The sequence below is a fragment of the Orcinus orca genome, chromosome 2 (assembly GCF_937001465.1).
Source record: "Orcinus orca chromosome 2, mOrcOrc1.1, whole genome shotgun sequence".
NCBI classification, from domain to species: domain Eukaryota; kingdom Metazoa; phylum Chordata; class Mammalia; order Artiodactyla; family Delphinidae; genus Orcinus; species Orcinus orca.
In genome coordinates this window covers 96,955,199-96,970,735 of record NC_064560.1, presented here as the reverse complement: position 1 = coordinate 96,970,735, position 15,537 = coordinate 96,955,199, and positions in this window count along the sequence as shown.

Below are 15,537 nucleotides of genomic sequence, written 5' to 3'. Positions count from 1 at the left end.
CTGGAAAGCTGGGACTCTGATGTTATAAAGGGAACTCCCATTGGCATCCGGGCCTTTCTTTCTGGGGTCTGCTGGGCTTGGACTGGAGGTGTGGACATAGACAAGGGGCATTCCTAGGACCTGGGCAAGTCCGGCCAACCAGCCAGTTTCACATTCTCTCCCCCTCCCTCAACCAGAGGATGGTTGAGGGTGAGGTCATGAGACTTGGGCTGAAGGAAAAGGTATTAAAAAAATAATAATAAAAGGCAGAGGGAGAGAGAGAAATAAGAGGAGCTGGAAAGGCTTATGGCAGAGACTAAGCTAGTATCCGAGTTTTAAAGACGGATAGGATTGAGGCTGTGAAGAGGAACAATGAACAATGAAGTTCTACCAGTGGGTGGTGGTGGGGGGTGAGGGAGTGAAAACAAATAGGTAGTTGTGAGAATGAACGTGTAATTTGCTTATCAATGTTGCTTTCAGAAGCCACAATCAGATATTATGGTTTCAAAGCCTTCATACACGAGTCTTGAGTCTGCAACTTACTTTCTGTGGCCCTAGGCAAGTTCCCACCTTAAAATTTCAGTCTTCCTCATCTTCAAAATAAAAAGGAGGCATCCATAGTCCCACCATATACAAATCAGTCACTACAAGGATTAAGTTAGAAAAGTAAATGTGTCTAGCAAACACCTAATAGAATGAGTGTCTGGTCAGTGTCGTTGAGTCACAGAGGTAGAGTCTGAGGAAGGGCAGTACCCCTGAGAGAAAAAGACAACACAAGGGAGGAAAGGAGAAATCAGAGAGGAAGTCATGAACTACCTCTGGTCTGCCAGGAACCATGAAAACTGAAGCCACAAGTATACTGACCTGACAGACCTTCCACTTCTTTAGAAGCAGTCCATGGTTCTGAAATCATCCAGAAAAAATAAAAATAAAAAAACCGAAAAAACAAACACTAGGTGCTTATAGGGCCCCAACACCTTGAAATAGAAACAATGTCTGAGAAAAATAATCAGAAATGATGCTGGGCTCATTAACACTAGAAGTTAAGAGTTTTCCATAATTTTAGGTTCATGTTTCAGCATTTCTGATGTCAATCATTTACAATAATTAAACACTGAGATAACACTGAGATTATGTGGGTTGGAAATAAATGCGGGTCTTCAATGAATGACCCAAATCTGTTACAGTTAAAAGGGGACGGAAGGCATTGAGATCTTAGGGCATGAAACCCCTCTTCTGCTTTAAGAAAAATCTAGCCCAAGTCAGCAGAAACAGAAAGTTTACCATCTGTTTGTTGGCTTTTGACATGGTTATTTCAGTTCAGTTCCAAAAGGAAAGTTGTATCCAATACAATTATTTTTAGAGTATCTCAAAATTATTTGTATTGGGGGTAAATAAAGCAAGGAAAATGTTATTCAGCAAAATTTAGTCCATTAGTTTCAAAGACTGTGTCCTATCTTTCCTCAAGCAATACAATCTGGCAACAACAACAATCCTTGGATTTGGGGACCAAGGACATGCAACAAGGCACTGTAACTTTTCCAAATGCCCCAAACTGTCATTCCTGTAGAAATGGGATATATGGGGCATAATGTAGACAAGAACTAGAAGACATTGCTTGAGGCAGCCCTTCAATCCAATTCAGTTCCAGGGTGTGGCTCCAAGTCAGATGTGCTTAACAAATTGGAAATACTGTTGCAATGGAAGATTGTGGCTTTTTTAAAAGCAAAGCCAAAGCAGCACAATTCAAAATGTTATGTGCATGCTCCCGGTGTTCAGATTACAGGTAGGACCTTGTGTAGCAAGTTCCAAACTCAGAAACTTCTCACTCCTCTCTACAATGCCTGAAATGTGTCACCTGTGCCCAAAACAATGTGATAGCACCACTGGTTGGGGGTCTCAACTTCAGGGTACCAATGACCTTACTCTTCAGGATTATGCAGAATGATTTCTTATTTATTTATTTTTTTCAGAACAGGCTAATATCCACTTCCAGAAATAGTTACCTAAGGGAAAGTTTGCCTAAGGTGGTTGTTGGCAGAGGATGTCTCTGGGTATAGCCATAGCCTATTGGTACAAATCTTCTGGGAATTCTCTGCAGGGGTTTTGTGAATGGGTCCTTATAAAAGCCAAGTGCAGCCAATGATTAGTTCATACTGATTTATGGCTACTCCTCCATCGTGGCACTTGGAGCTTCATCTTACACAACCAATGGTTACCTTAAGAGAGATTCTGCCATGATAAATTTGTCTCTGATACTGAAGTACCTGAACTAGTTGAACATGTCAGTTTATCCTCAACTATACTTGACCTTATGTTTCACATTTGCTTGAAAGTTTCTTTTGTACTCCAGCCTTTTGTTTTCAGAAGAAATGCAGATATGTGTAATTTCATCTTCACACGTTCTGATACCACTGTTAGACATCAATCCTTATGACAATGTCTCTTCAGTCATTTGGTAGATTCCTTAGCTGTTCCCTGAATTCTAGTATGTATGTCACATGTTGCTACAGTCTTTATACTTGAAGATCAGTTTGGCTGGGTATAAACTCCTTGGCTCACTGTTTATGTCATTGAGTATCCTAAATATATTTCTCCCTTGTCTTCACATAGTAAAGCATTGCTTTTGAAAAGACTTAAGACAATCTGATTTTTTACCCTCTCTTGTGAATGATTCAATATCATGGTGTGGATGCTCAGAGAAGCCTTTTCTTTTCATTTTTAAGCCCGTTTGGCCACATTGGATTGATTTTGCCAGGAAAAAAAAAACATTTTTAGTGTATATTTTTTATTTACCTTTTATATCAAGAAAGTTTGTTTGAATTAGAGTTTTTCATATTAATTCTGTTCCATGCTTTGGTTTCTTTTGGGGGAACTTCTTTTATACACTTATTGGATCTTCACTGCCTATCTTCTGTATCACTTCTGCTCTAATCTATTTATTTGTCAATTTCTTTTTGATTTAAACAGTTTTTTATCTCTTTTCCATCTTCTATTTCTCGTAAGGAATTTTCTGTGGTGTTTATTCACTCCTGTGTTCCTTCTCATCAAGTCCTCATTTCTAATATTTTATTTTATTTTTAATTATTTTCTCAGTTTAGATAGATCTTTTTTCTTTTTAAAAAATTTATTTATTTTTGGCTGTGTTGGGTCTTCGTTGCTGCACGTGGGCTTTCTCTAGCTGTGGCGACCAGGGGCTACTGTTCGTTGCAGTGTGCGGGCTTCTCATTATGGTGGCTTCTCTTGTTGCCGAGCTCGGGCTTTAGGCGCCTGGGCTCCAGTAGTTGTGGCTCGCAGGCTCTACAGTGCAGGCTCAGTAGTTGTGGCGCACAGGCTTAGTTGCTCCATGGCATGTGGGATCTTCCCAGACCAGGGCTCGAACCCATGTCCCCTGCATTGGCAGGTGGATTCCTAACCACTGCACCACCAAGCAAGTCCTAGATATTTTTCATACTACCTTTTCTCTTTTTTCCATTCATATAATTTCTGAATTTTTCTAATTCATATTTTTGTTGTTCTTTCATAGCTTCCATTATTTTCTTACATCTACTTTGAAATATTACTTTATAATTTTCATCTATATTGTGGGCATGCTTTTCTGCTTTCTTTGTCTATAGGGATGTTTATTGGGTCTTTATAATAATTTGTGTGGGACAGGGTTTTTTTCTTACAATAATTTGTATGAGATTTGCCCACAATCCTTTTCTGTTTCTTGTTTTAAGTGAAAAAACTTTTTCTGTGCTAGAAGGAGAAGATGAACCAGGATAGCATTCTTAGAGTCATAGCTCTACAGCTCCCTTTTCTGTTATTTTTGTTAAGTGCTCAAAATCATTTGCCCTGATACTTCCTGAGATGTGCTGACTATGCTCCCCTTCCCTACTTTTTTCTTCTTCTCTTTGCTCCTACTGTCCCTAATCTAACCAATTTGAATTCTACTCACAGAAGTTTCTCCTCGCTGGGGGAATCACCTTGTAAGGAGGACTTGGATGGTCAGTATCAAAAGCACACAGGTCCTAGACTGCTCTGGCAACACAAGCCTTACCCATGAATTCTACTCTGCTAACTTCTTTTCCAGTTTTGGCTGCTCTCCTTGGATTAGCTTGCTAAGCTTCCTGGTGAGCATCGGTTGTTAACTTGGGAATTCTCAGTCAGTTCATAAGAAGCCCCTCTTTTTTCCTGTCTACTTTCTCCTTACCATGCTGGTCCAGTTGATATTGATCAATATTTGGCATTTGTGGGGATACCTTTTCACTTAGTTTTATTGTACATGGCTTTTGGTTTTGCCATCCTAGTTACTCTTTTTTTTTTTTTTTTTTTTTTTCCAATGGGTGGCTCTAGGGAGATTTAAAAAAGTACATCATAGCCATGACCATCTCCCAGAGTTTTCCCAGTGCCATTTTAAGGAGTATCAAAAAGTAATTCTGGGAATACAATAAATCAATTAATTAAAAAAGAAAAATTACTGATACATGCAGCAAAGTGGATTAATCTGAAAAACAGTATGTTAAGCAAAATAAGGCAGACACAAAAAAGTATGCACCATATGATTGCTTTTATATAAAGTTCATTAACAGAAAACCAATATATGCTGGTAGAAGTTAGAATATGGTTAGTTCTGTAGCAATCGTAATTAACAGGAAAGGGGCATGAGGGAACATTCTGGAGGGGTAAAAATATTCTGTAACTTGATCTGTGTGGTGGGTACCTGGGTGCGTAAATATAAAAAGTTTATCTAGCTGTACACTTAAGATTTATACATTTTACTGTATGTAGATTATACATCAATAAAGAATTTTTTTAAAATATATATTTTTAAAAGTAATTCTGATTGCCCCCAAAAGAATTTCAAACTACATTCTGGTTTCTTTCAACTTAGCAGAATGCCTGCAACATAATAGGAATGCAGTAAATGACTGTTAAGTGGATGAAATAAATTATCCACTGAAGCCATATATGACTTCATCTCTTACTACCATGTGTCAGCTTCTTTTCTAAAACCAGTTTCTTCATCTCTCATTAGATAATGTGTTGATGACCACTGAAGGCCATAGTCATTACTTTTGTTCAGTTTAATTTAGAGAATTTTGATTGTACATCTCCTATGTTTTAAATACTATTTTAGGCACCATGAGGTATAAAATCATGAATGAAACTATTCTTAACTGCCAACTTCTTACAACATAGTCCAGTCTTTTAAATAGCACTTAATCTATAAATCTTAAATGGGAAGATCCTCTTCTACAAATACATAAGAAAAAGGCTGTAAACTAAACAGTGGGTTTAAAAATCATTGTTTTCAAAAGATACTGATCAAGGCACAGCTACTTAAAATCAGCACAATACTAGCCATCATTAGGAAGAAAATGCTGAGTAAGAAACAAGGATTTGGGTATCAGTTGTGATAGTTGGATGCTGGTGACAAGGAATCACAACAAGGAGAAGGAAACATTTGCTCCAGTTCTCTGACAAACCCAGAACCCCAAGACTAGCAACTTTGGAAAAATAGGAGAAAATATCATGTATGTTGTGTTCTCATGATGACCACCTTTACCAGTGGCTGGAGCATCAGCTATTCTTCTTCCAGCATACCCCCACCCCCCAGCTAATTAAACCAGCAACACCAGAATAAGCAACAGTACATGAAGTTTTCCCAAGTGTAGATTCAGAAGAAATAGATAAAAGGATATTCTTTTTCATACAGGCAGGACTTAACATAGGAAAATTATTGAATCAAGATGAGATATTAACTGAGATGATAACCTATAAATTAACAGTTGAACAATATATTATGAGGCTCTATAAAATTTTTTTTGGTTTCTTTTCCTACCCTTTTGGTGTCAACACTGACAATCTTGAAGCTGCTGTTAGAGCATATTTTGGGCAGGATGTGTCTGACCCTAGATCCCGTGTCTTATGCTCAGTTAATATTCATGGGTGAAGTGAGACAGGAAATCTTATGAGAATAGAAAAGGGTGGCTTGATAATATCCCTTCTGCCATTAGCTCCCAGAGCCTCTTCAGAAAGGTCAAACTCACATCTTTCACATTCTACCATTGTTCTTGAACGTTAAAATCTTCAATATGGGGATGACAGATCAACAGAAGAGCATCTGTCAAAGGTGAAGGTATCAATAGTGACATTTTTTTTCTGGCCCAAGGGAGCAAAGTCATTTGGGGAAATGAGCCAATAGATCAAAAAGGCTCTAAATCATTCTTAAGTCAGTACTGCAGTTAATTTACTATCACAAATCACCAAAATATTTATAGCTATTTTTCCAAAGCTTAATGCATATAGAAAGCAGTTAAATAAATCACCAATGTTAAGTATCATAATTTGTATTAATAGAGAGGAAGTAATTTTAGATTTCCTAGCCAAAGATCACAGACTGCTGACTATGTTCTATATGTTCAAAGTGTCTCTTCGGTTATGCACCAGGAAGGTGAAGTAGTTGCTATGAGTTTTAGAATTTGTAACTGATTAACTTGGCTAGTTACCAAACTTCAAAGGAGATCAGTTTCAAGGATGTGAGCTCCACTTGAGCTAGTTAGAACTATTCTGCCTGGATAAGGAGAGAAGAGACCTATGTACTAATCTTCATTTTTCCTACTTTCTAACCATAATGAGCCTGGACAACATACTTGACCTCAGTGAGACTTCATCCATAAGATGAAGATAATACAAATCCTTTTCGCATCTTCTGGACTTTTTGGATATCACTTTCAATTGTATATAACTCTTTAATTCCAACATACTGACCCTCAAAAACAGGGTCAGCCATCTCGAAACTCTGGTTACAAGGGAGGCTGCGTGAGTTCAGTACAAATCCTCACCTTCATCGTGAAAACATTTCAAAGCCATCTTCCTCTACAGAGACAGTGTTCTGGGCTGGAAGGAAAAGTTCTTTCCTAATTGAAACAATGGAGTTAATTAGTGAGAAAAAAATACAATTCCCCAAATTAGGTTCTGGCCAGAACATTTTGATTCAGGATTGCCAAGAAATTCTTATTGGTCACAGAAAGGCCATTTCTACACTAGCAAAGCAAAATGTACCTTGGCAATAGCTCCACAGAGTAGTCACAATGGAGGTATTTTCTCAAAACATCAAGCCACACATTGGAGTGTTAAAAAAAAAAATTACCAAAAACATCCCTTTTTGTACACATATATACTTCATTTTATCACAGAAACAATCTTTGCTCAAATAGAAAATCACCCAAAAATAGTTATTAGGCTTCATAAGACATCATTATACCATATTAAGGCATTGGTATACTCTCACCAATAACTCCTCTTGAAAAACAAAAGTGCAACCTCATTGTCTTTGGTTTCCAAAAGGATCTCATCTTAAAGTAATGAGGTCAGAGAAGGGAATGATTCTCAGTAGCTGTTTGGTGGTAGCAATAGCACTCAAGCAGGAGTTAATGGATAGATGATGGTGACTTTAACACTTCCTAGTCCTATAGTATGCGTGGGGACTGTGCTACACTTGAGAGATACAAGAGAGAAGGATTCAGCTAAGGAAGTAACTGGCCATCCAGTTAGGGAGACAGTATCAATAAAAAAGGAATATCATACAACAATATATAATCACTATTAGTCCATGATATGCAGATTATGAATGAAATATTCTGCAACCTTTTTTAAAGTAGGAACCCCTTTTTTATTTTCCTCAAGTCTTATAAATAACTATAGGGAAAGGGGGAAGAAAGAGCGAGGACAATATCTCTTACAATCAAATATGTAAGGCCTGGAAACACAATCAGATTTTGGAAAATCCTGCAATGGGAGTTATGAAAGAGTACAATGGAGAATGGGAAAGACTGGAAGGTGGGAGAGATTGGAGGAAGAATCACATGAGGCTCGCCTACCTCATGTTTTGCTCACGTCTTACTCATGGGGCCAGAAGGACCAGGAGAGAAGTACTGCTTTCAGTGACTACAGAGGCAGGAAGAGGTTGCCCAGCAGGCTCTCAGGCTGCATAACTAGAGGGAGAGGTCAAGAAAAGAAGCCAAGGACCAAAGCCAGAGAAGCAAAGTCAAGTGAAGCTCAGCTTCAAGGGATGGGGGTCATGAGGCAAGAAGCTGGTGAGATCAGAACAGGAGGTGCTAAAGGCAAGGCGAGTGAGCTAACTGAGTTCAAAACTGAGATCCCCAACAAGGTCAGGGTACAAGGAGACCGATCCCAAACTAGTGCCTGCTTTGCAGCCTCTGTGTACATATAACATTTCCAAGAAGAGAGGAGCATTGAGCAACCAGAAGTAGACAGTATGCAAAGAGAAGAGGCAGAATAAAACATCTTAAAAATAAAATCAACCGCTAATGCAACCAGGTTTATCTAATAGGACATTTTGGAATAAAAATCTTTTCATTAGTCAGCTGGCCCCTTTGTAGCCCTTTTAAAGACTTTTTCATTGTTATCTGGGTTGACATCATTTTTATGATGTCATAAAAGAAATTATTTTCCCAACCTACCCTCCATGGGAACGAGAATACATGGAAAACCATATGAACTGTATTCCAAAAATATTGTTTAGGTTAAAGGACATCCAACTACAATGCAACAATTGAGCCAGATAGAGTCAGGGGTGACCTGGCACAGCTTTTGCCCGATGAGGTGGACTCATCCTCTGACCTCACCATTGTCTCACTCTGCTACCATTTTCATGTAGAATTACTCCATTTTATTCATGCACTTTCTGCATACTCTGCAAATTATTAGACTAGGAACCAGTTTCTGGCTTCCCAGTTAAAGCTATCAGAGAATATTCAATGTAACCTAAGTCACCTGATTAACCCTATCCTACCTTCACTTTATACCTGAAAACAAGTCTCTGATGTAGAGTGAAGCATAAAGGCCAAGGACAGAATCTAGAGAACAGATCAGGAGGGTTCCAGCTCATCACACCCAACTTGGAGCTATATGTCTTTTTTTTTTTTTTTTTTTGCAGTACACGGGCCTCTCACTGTTGTGGCCTCTCCCGTTGTGGAGCACAGGCTCCGGATGTGGAGGCTCAGTGGCCATGGCTCACGGGTCCAGCCGCTCTGCGGCATGTGGGATCCTCCCGGACTGGGGCACAAACCCGTGTCCCCTGCATCAGCAGGCGGACTCCCAACCACTGCACCACCAGGGAAGCCCTATATGTCTTTTTGAAATGGATTTTACAGAATTTCTAGCACTTGCACAAAAATCATCAAATATGTCAAAAATGATTGAATTTGACAGATTCAGTACCAGTTATTAAGGTTAATGTTGAACATAACTTCATCATAAAGTAAAATCACATTTGTTTCATTTGCTTGATGTCTAGGCTCTTCAGTTTAACACATACTGAACATCTACTATGTATCAGGCTCTGCTAGGCACTAGGAGCATGAATATGAATAAACAGGGTAAGACATTGTTCCCATCCTCAAAGCACTCCCAATCCAGTAAAGGGAGATGGATCCATAAACCAATGACTAAAATACAATGTAAACCTATTACTGTGGAATTAGTAAAAAAAAAAAAAAAAAAGGCATATATATATATATATATATATATATATATATATCACAGATAAGGAAGCAACTTTTGAATTCTACTTCTGTCTGCATGGAAGAAAGGAAAGAAAACTACAGGAAAGGAAAAAATATCTATTCTTCTATTGTTAAATTATTTCATCATCTGATCTATCCGACTTAATCATTTCTACTTATTTAATGGGCCTGAAAATCTTTACATACTATATTACTCTGTACATTGCACTTTCTAATAAGTTATCCTATTCCAAGATTACAGCAGCCTTCTGGGTGAGGTAGTTGGAACATTTTACAGATAAGACTACAATCCGGAGACCGGGGTGAACTGGAGTTTGGGAATCAAAACAAATCAAGATTGAAATAGGGCTGATTCTGCCTAATTCGGCCCCTCTCTGAGTTTCCCTCGGAAAGAATGAGAAGAACAAAACCCTGTGAGTGCAGACTCTGTAAGCTGTGAGAACAGACTCCCTCTGCCACCACAGAACATCCAACCAGCCCTCACCCAGTCCGACTTCTGTTAAATGCTCCCTGCCACCCTGGGTTTTAAATTATTTAAATAATTAACAGGCTCTATAGATGTAATGCTGTGAATGGCCTTGTGATCTGGGAAGACAGTTACACCTTTGGAGATCTTTAGCAAATAAACTGAAAACTCGGCTGTGTGAATTTTGTCTCTGCCATAATTAGCAGCAGATGGACGACTTTTATGGAGCCACCTGTCAGCAGGAAGACTCTCCTTACAGTTTCTAGTTTCTAGAAGGAGCAGGATTAAAATAGACCAGCGCCTTTCCCTTCAAGTACTCTTAAGGGTCCCAGATGTAATCGGATCTGCCAGAAACTGACAGGATTCAGGAGGCAGCCACTCCTCGTGGCGCTGGCTCACCTGTGAGGCAGGAGCGGGAACAAGACAGAACATTACTTCTCAGCAAGTTTGGGCAGCTGATCGTTTCCGAAAACTTGGAGAGCTAACCAGGAGCCAGCCTGTGCTGAAATGTTCCATTTTACTAACCTTTTTATCCAATTTGAAAATACAAATAGAGCTCTCAGGGCGTAATTAGCGGCAATGACTCTTAATACCTGCTTTCCAAATTTGACCTTAATGGACATTCATTAAAATGGGCTCTGACTTCATAGCCACGTTAGCAGAAAATGGAAAAGTCCATCTATCATTGTCAGCTCCCATTTCCTGCGTAATCATTCCTGGAAGAAAGAGGCCTGCAAGTGTGCACAGGGGTGGTGGAGAAGCTGGAGAGGAATTGCAAAGAGCTATGCCAAGAGCTGGTGCCTGAGTTTCCCTAAAGAGTACTGGTGCCTTGAGAGAGGTGTGGCCTGGAATCTGGCCAGAAGTCAGGGACCCGGGTGCCAGATTCTGCTCCACCCTGGCCTTGCTGTGTGAGCTGAGGGGAGTCACTGCATACATCTGTGCTTCTACCACATCTGTTAAGAAAGGGGAATAATGCCACACTTGCTGCATAATGCTTTGTGAGCACCAGAACAATGTATGTAAAAAATGACTTAAAAAGCATAAATTGCTATGTAATTGCTATGTGATTGGGTTTTTTAAGAATGCCAGTATCAATGACAATGGAGGAGCGGGGATGGGGGAGTAAAACAATCCTAGGTCCTGTTAAGTCTACTCTGTGGGGATGCACTGATCCTATTTTGCAGAATAAATTTTGGGGGGGTTCCTTTCCAGATTGCAGTGAATAAAGTATTTCTCCAAGACAGATGAGGGGTAATGCAAGGTGGGGAGGCTGATATGGAGGTATGCTCTTCCTGAGAGTTCAGGTAAGAGGACCTGGGCACCTGAACACCAAAGGGTACCTAAGTGACTGAAGGAAGAAGAGCCCTGGTCCAGGAGCCAGAAGATGGGGGATGCTGCCAGGCTCTGACAGTAACTCGCTGTCATTTTCCCAGCCTATGACCTCCTGACTTCCTGATATCAACTGAAATCAATAGCAGGATGCTTTATGGGACAGGAATAGGGCTAAAGGCAGTAGGAAAATTGAGGAAGTTGAGGACAAATTGGTTTGTACTTTAAATTGGCCCCAGAAGAAGATACTTGAGGCAGATACTGACATGAAGCTTCACAGCGATTCACTTCTTCTGCCCATAGTCTCCTTGACTCCTTGTATCAATAGAGAATTAAGGTCCACAAGAACAAAAGGTTCCCCTTGGAGTTTGAAAGAAGCGAATGTTGGATAAATTAAAGGGAAAACAACTCTACACAGTGGGTGGTCAAATAAAGGAGCTAAAATACTGAAGCGTAGATCCAGGATCTAAATTCACCTAAAAATCTCCAGGGTGGATTTTTCATCCAATTTCATTTGGATAATTAAAGAGCCATCTGTTCTAAGTCACGCTGCCTGAACCTTATCTGATGAGAGATTTGTTTGAAGCTTCTGACCCTCTCCGCATCCCCTCCACACTCGGTTTCAGCCTCCGCTCACTGAGCACTTGTTGGTATCAGGCCTTGTACCTCATGTTTTCATGAACTTCTCTAACTTTAATCTTCTTAACAAAACCATAAGGAAAGTGTTTATGGCCCCAGGATTATACAGGAGGGAACTGGGGCTCAAACAAGCTAAGTAACTTAACCAGAACCAAAAGGCAGGATTTAGACCTAGCTACCCTGGGTTGCAATCCAATTCTTTTTCCATCACTGCACAGGTGATTTCAGCAAAACCTAGTTCTTCCTTCTAAATGGCCAATTTTACAGCAAAGCCACTTGCTGACATTCTTATATTTGCTAACATGCGGTGGTTTTCGTTAGTTGCTTGGTAATTATACATATTTCAATGTAGCTTTCTATCACTTAAAGGCAATATTATTCTGTCAATATTTTGGTTGTCTGATGCTCTAACAATCATTGGTGCATCCCCGGGGCTTAGCATTAAAAGGAACACGTATAAATGTTTGATGAATAAATGAATGATGGGAAGAGACTTAAACTACAAGGTTGCCCAGGCAGCTGGAGTGGCACCCCAGTATAAGGCTGAGACGAATAAGGACTCAGGTACGTTCCGGTAGCTGGCCACCTGCAAGGCCCTCAGAGCATGTGCTTCAGCTGTGCTATGGGCCTCTGGCTCCTCTGAGCCAGGTCAGAGTAAAACAGAAGCCATCACATTCCCAAGGCACAAGGTGAACTCACACAAAGGCCCTGGTTTGCCTCATGTGAGCTCTTGGGAACATTCCTTCTCAACTCCTTATGATGAGGGTCTGTGTCCTTACATGACAAGCATATTTCTCCCTGGCATAAAAATAGCTGAACTTGACATACTGTGCTCCTTTCAGCTTAATGACAACTTCAGTTTACAAAAGAGTAGTGCCAAGTCCAGGTTCGAACATCTTTGTTTGTGTAACGGCAGCATCTAGAAGATGCCAAACACAATCCAGAATCCTGTCCCTTAATTGATTACATTTGTTGTCATGGAAGAAAAGAAGGAAGTAGCATTTACTGAATGCCTACCATGGGTCAGGAAATTCACATGCATTTTCTCATGTAATCCTGGGAGGGAGACATTATTATTATCTTCATTTTAAATAAGATGAGACAACGGGGACCTGGAAAAGTTATCTAGCTTGACCAAGATCGCTCATCAGTGAGTGGTGGATGTAAGATTCAAGCCCAGATCAGACACCACAGCGGAAGACTCTTCCAAATTCCAAGATGCCTCTGTGGCTCAGATGCCAAAAGAGAACACAGATGCGTTGAGAAGGGATTAGGGAAGGCTGAACTGAGGAAGAATAAGAGGAATATCAGGTTCCCATAGGTCATAAGGTTCAGAACTAGGAGCTGTGAAGAATGATCTGGATTCTGTGCTAACACAACAGTGTCACTTTGGAAATGGCTGCACCACCCCTGGCCTTAGTGTACTTACCTGTGAGGGACGGAGGAGGGATGGTGGTATTCAGAGTTCCTCTACTTCTCTCCCACTCCCCACTACTGGGGAGAATACCCCATTTTCAAGATGGGAAAGTAGATGAGGAACTTCAGCGTTCATAGTGCTTGTTGCCAAGTCGATGTTTCCCTTGAAAAGCATAAAGGCTTCTTCACATTTGGCTGCCCCTACACCATTTGCCACCTCTGAACCTAAAATTGACAGCCCTGATCAAAGGTCCACCTTCAGCTGCCCCCGCCTGGAGGAGGGAGAGGGTAACAACAAATGACAGAAGGACTGAAGAAAGAGGAGGGCTTCAGGCCCAGGCTGTTCTGATAAATGGAGGGGAGTAAAGGCACCAAAGACTTAAGCTGGGCAGATGGCTTCCATCTCCCTGCCCAAGCTCATATGACAGCTTCAGACTCTCGGATAGGGTCTCCAGTGGCACAACAGTTACCTTAGGATAAGAAATCACCCCATATACTCCCACGACACACTACTTCATTATCCCTTCCCTTGTCTTCTAGTACAAGTCCAACTCATTTTCTCAAAGTAAGGAAAGGGGAGAATTTGTCCCCACTTAGAAGATGTCACCTCTGAGCTCTCCTGCTCCTTAGAAAGTCATGGGTGACACTTTTATAATCTTGTCCAGACTTGAAAATGACATTGCATTGTATCTGCCACTATGCTTTTGGCCAACTCTGATTTCTGCATTGAAAATTTTCCACTCAGCCTCCAAAAAGCAACAACAAAAAAAGATAAGGTCTTGAAAAGCTGGTCGGCTACTTTCTTTCAAATCACATCTGAAGATAATTGAGATGAGGCGTTACCTTGTCACTGGCCTTCTGCCAAGAGAAGCTGACTGAGGAAGCAAATCAGACGTCTCTCTTGGAAGAGGCTGCGCTCTGGGGGATGCTCTCCACCTGCTGATGCCCAGGGCCTCTCATTCAGGGTAGCATCCTCCCAGGAGATGCTTCCCCTGGACTTCCTGGAGCTTCAGGGGATTGTCCTGCCCTGTGACTGGCTCTCTCCCTTCTAGTGCTCCAAGGGTGTCCTCTGCCGAGCTGCAAGAGCTGATTATTTGTCCGTAAAACATGAGATTTGTGGAGAGGGTGGTGGAGAGGCAGAACGGGGGAGGAAGGAACGTTGGTGAAAGGGAGCATAAATAGTTAATTTGATGATGATTTAGAATGACTCTGCTTGCTGTTTGAGATGAAAAAGCTGCAGTGAGTTCAGAAAATACTAAAATAGGGCCTCATACAGGCATTTCATTTAGATTTAATAAGACTGATTATTAAGAGCATATTTCATGACGATTAAGAATTCTGACAGTCTCCCATCCACCAACTTTAATGTGCGCCACAAAAATTAAAATACTTATTTATACGACTAAAGTGCTAATAAGTTCATTTTGAGAAATTCGCTTTTGAGGACTTGCATAGGCTTTAACTTTTTATAGGAGAAGTAGAGAGACTCCAAGATGGTAGGCTCTAGAGACCAGAGGGAAACTTGGGAGAAATTGCGGTGAGAGTCCCCTGCCTCTACCTGAGTTAACAAAAAAGAGAGCCACGCCCCCATCTCCCTCCCAGTGTTTTGTGGTTTTTTTTTGTTGTTATTTGTTTGTTTTGCGGTACGTGGGCCTCACTGTTGTGGCCTCTCCTGTTGCGGAGCGCTCCGGACGCGCAGGCTCAGCGGCCATGTCTCATGGGCCCAGCCGCTCTGCGGCATGTGGGATCTTTCCGGACTGGGGCACGAACCCATGTACCCTGCATCGGCAGGGAAGCCACCCCTCAACCACTGCGCCACCAGGGAAGCCCTCCCTCCCAGTGTTGATGAACACACAAGCACAGGCACATAGATGAAGACATCCTTGTGCCTTTCAGCTGCTGCCTCATTTCCTCAGCCTTCTTTAGGTCCTCAGGGCTGAGTGCGCTATTACCCATCACCCCCAGCCCATTCTCTTGCCTCAGACCAGCTCTTGAGCTGATCTGAGTTTGAAGCAAAGATAACTGAAAGAGCTCACTCCCTACTTTAAGAAACTCCTAAAAGAGATGGTCTCTGCATGCCCCATCATCAGGCTACTTCCTTGCAAGAAGCCTGTCTTACTGCCCCCACTATTCCATGTTCAAGTCACAAGCTGTGAGGTCCATGACAGCCCC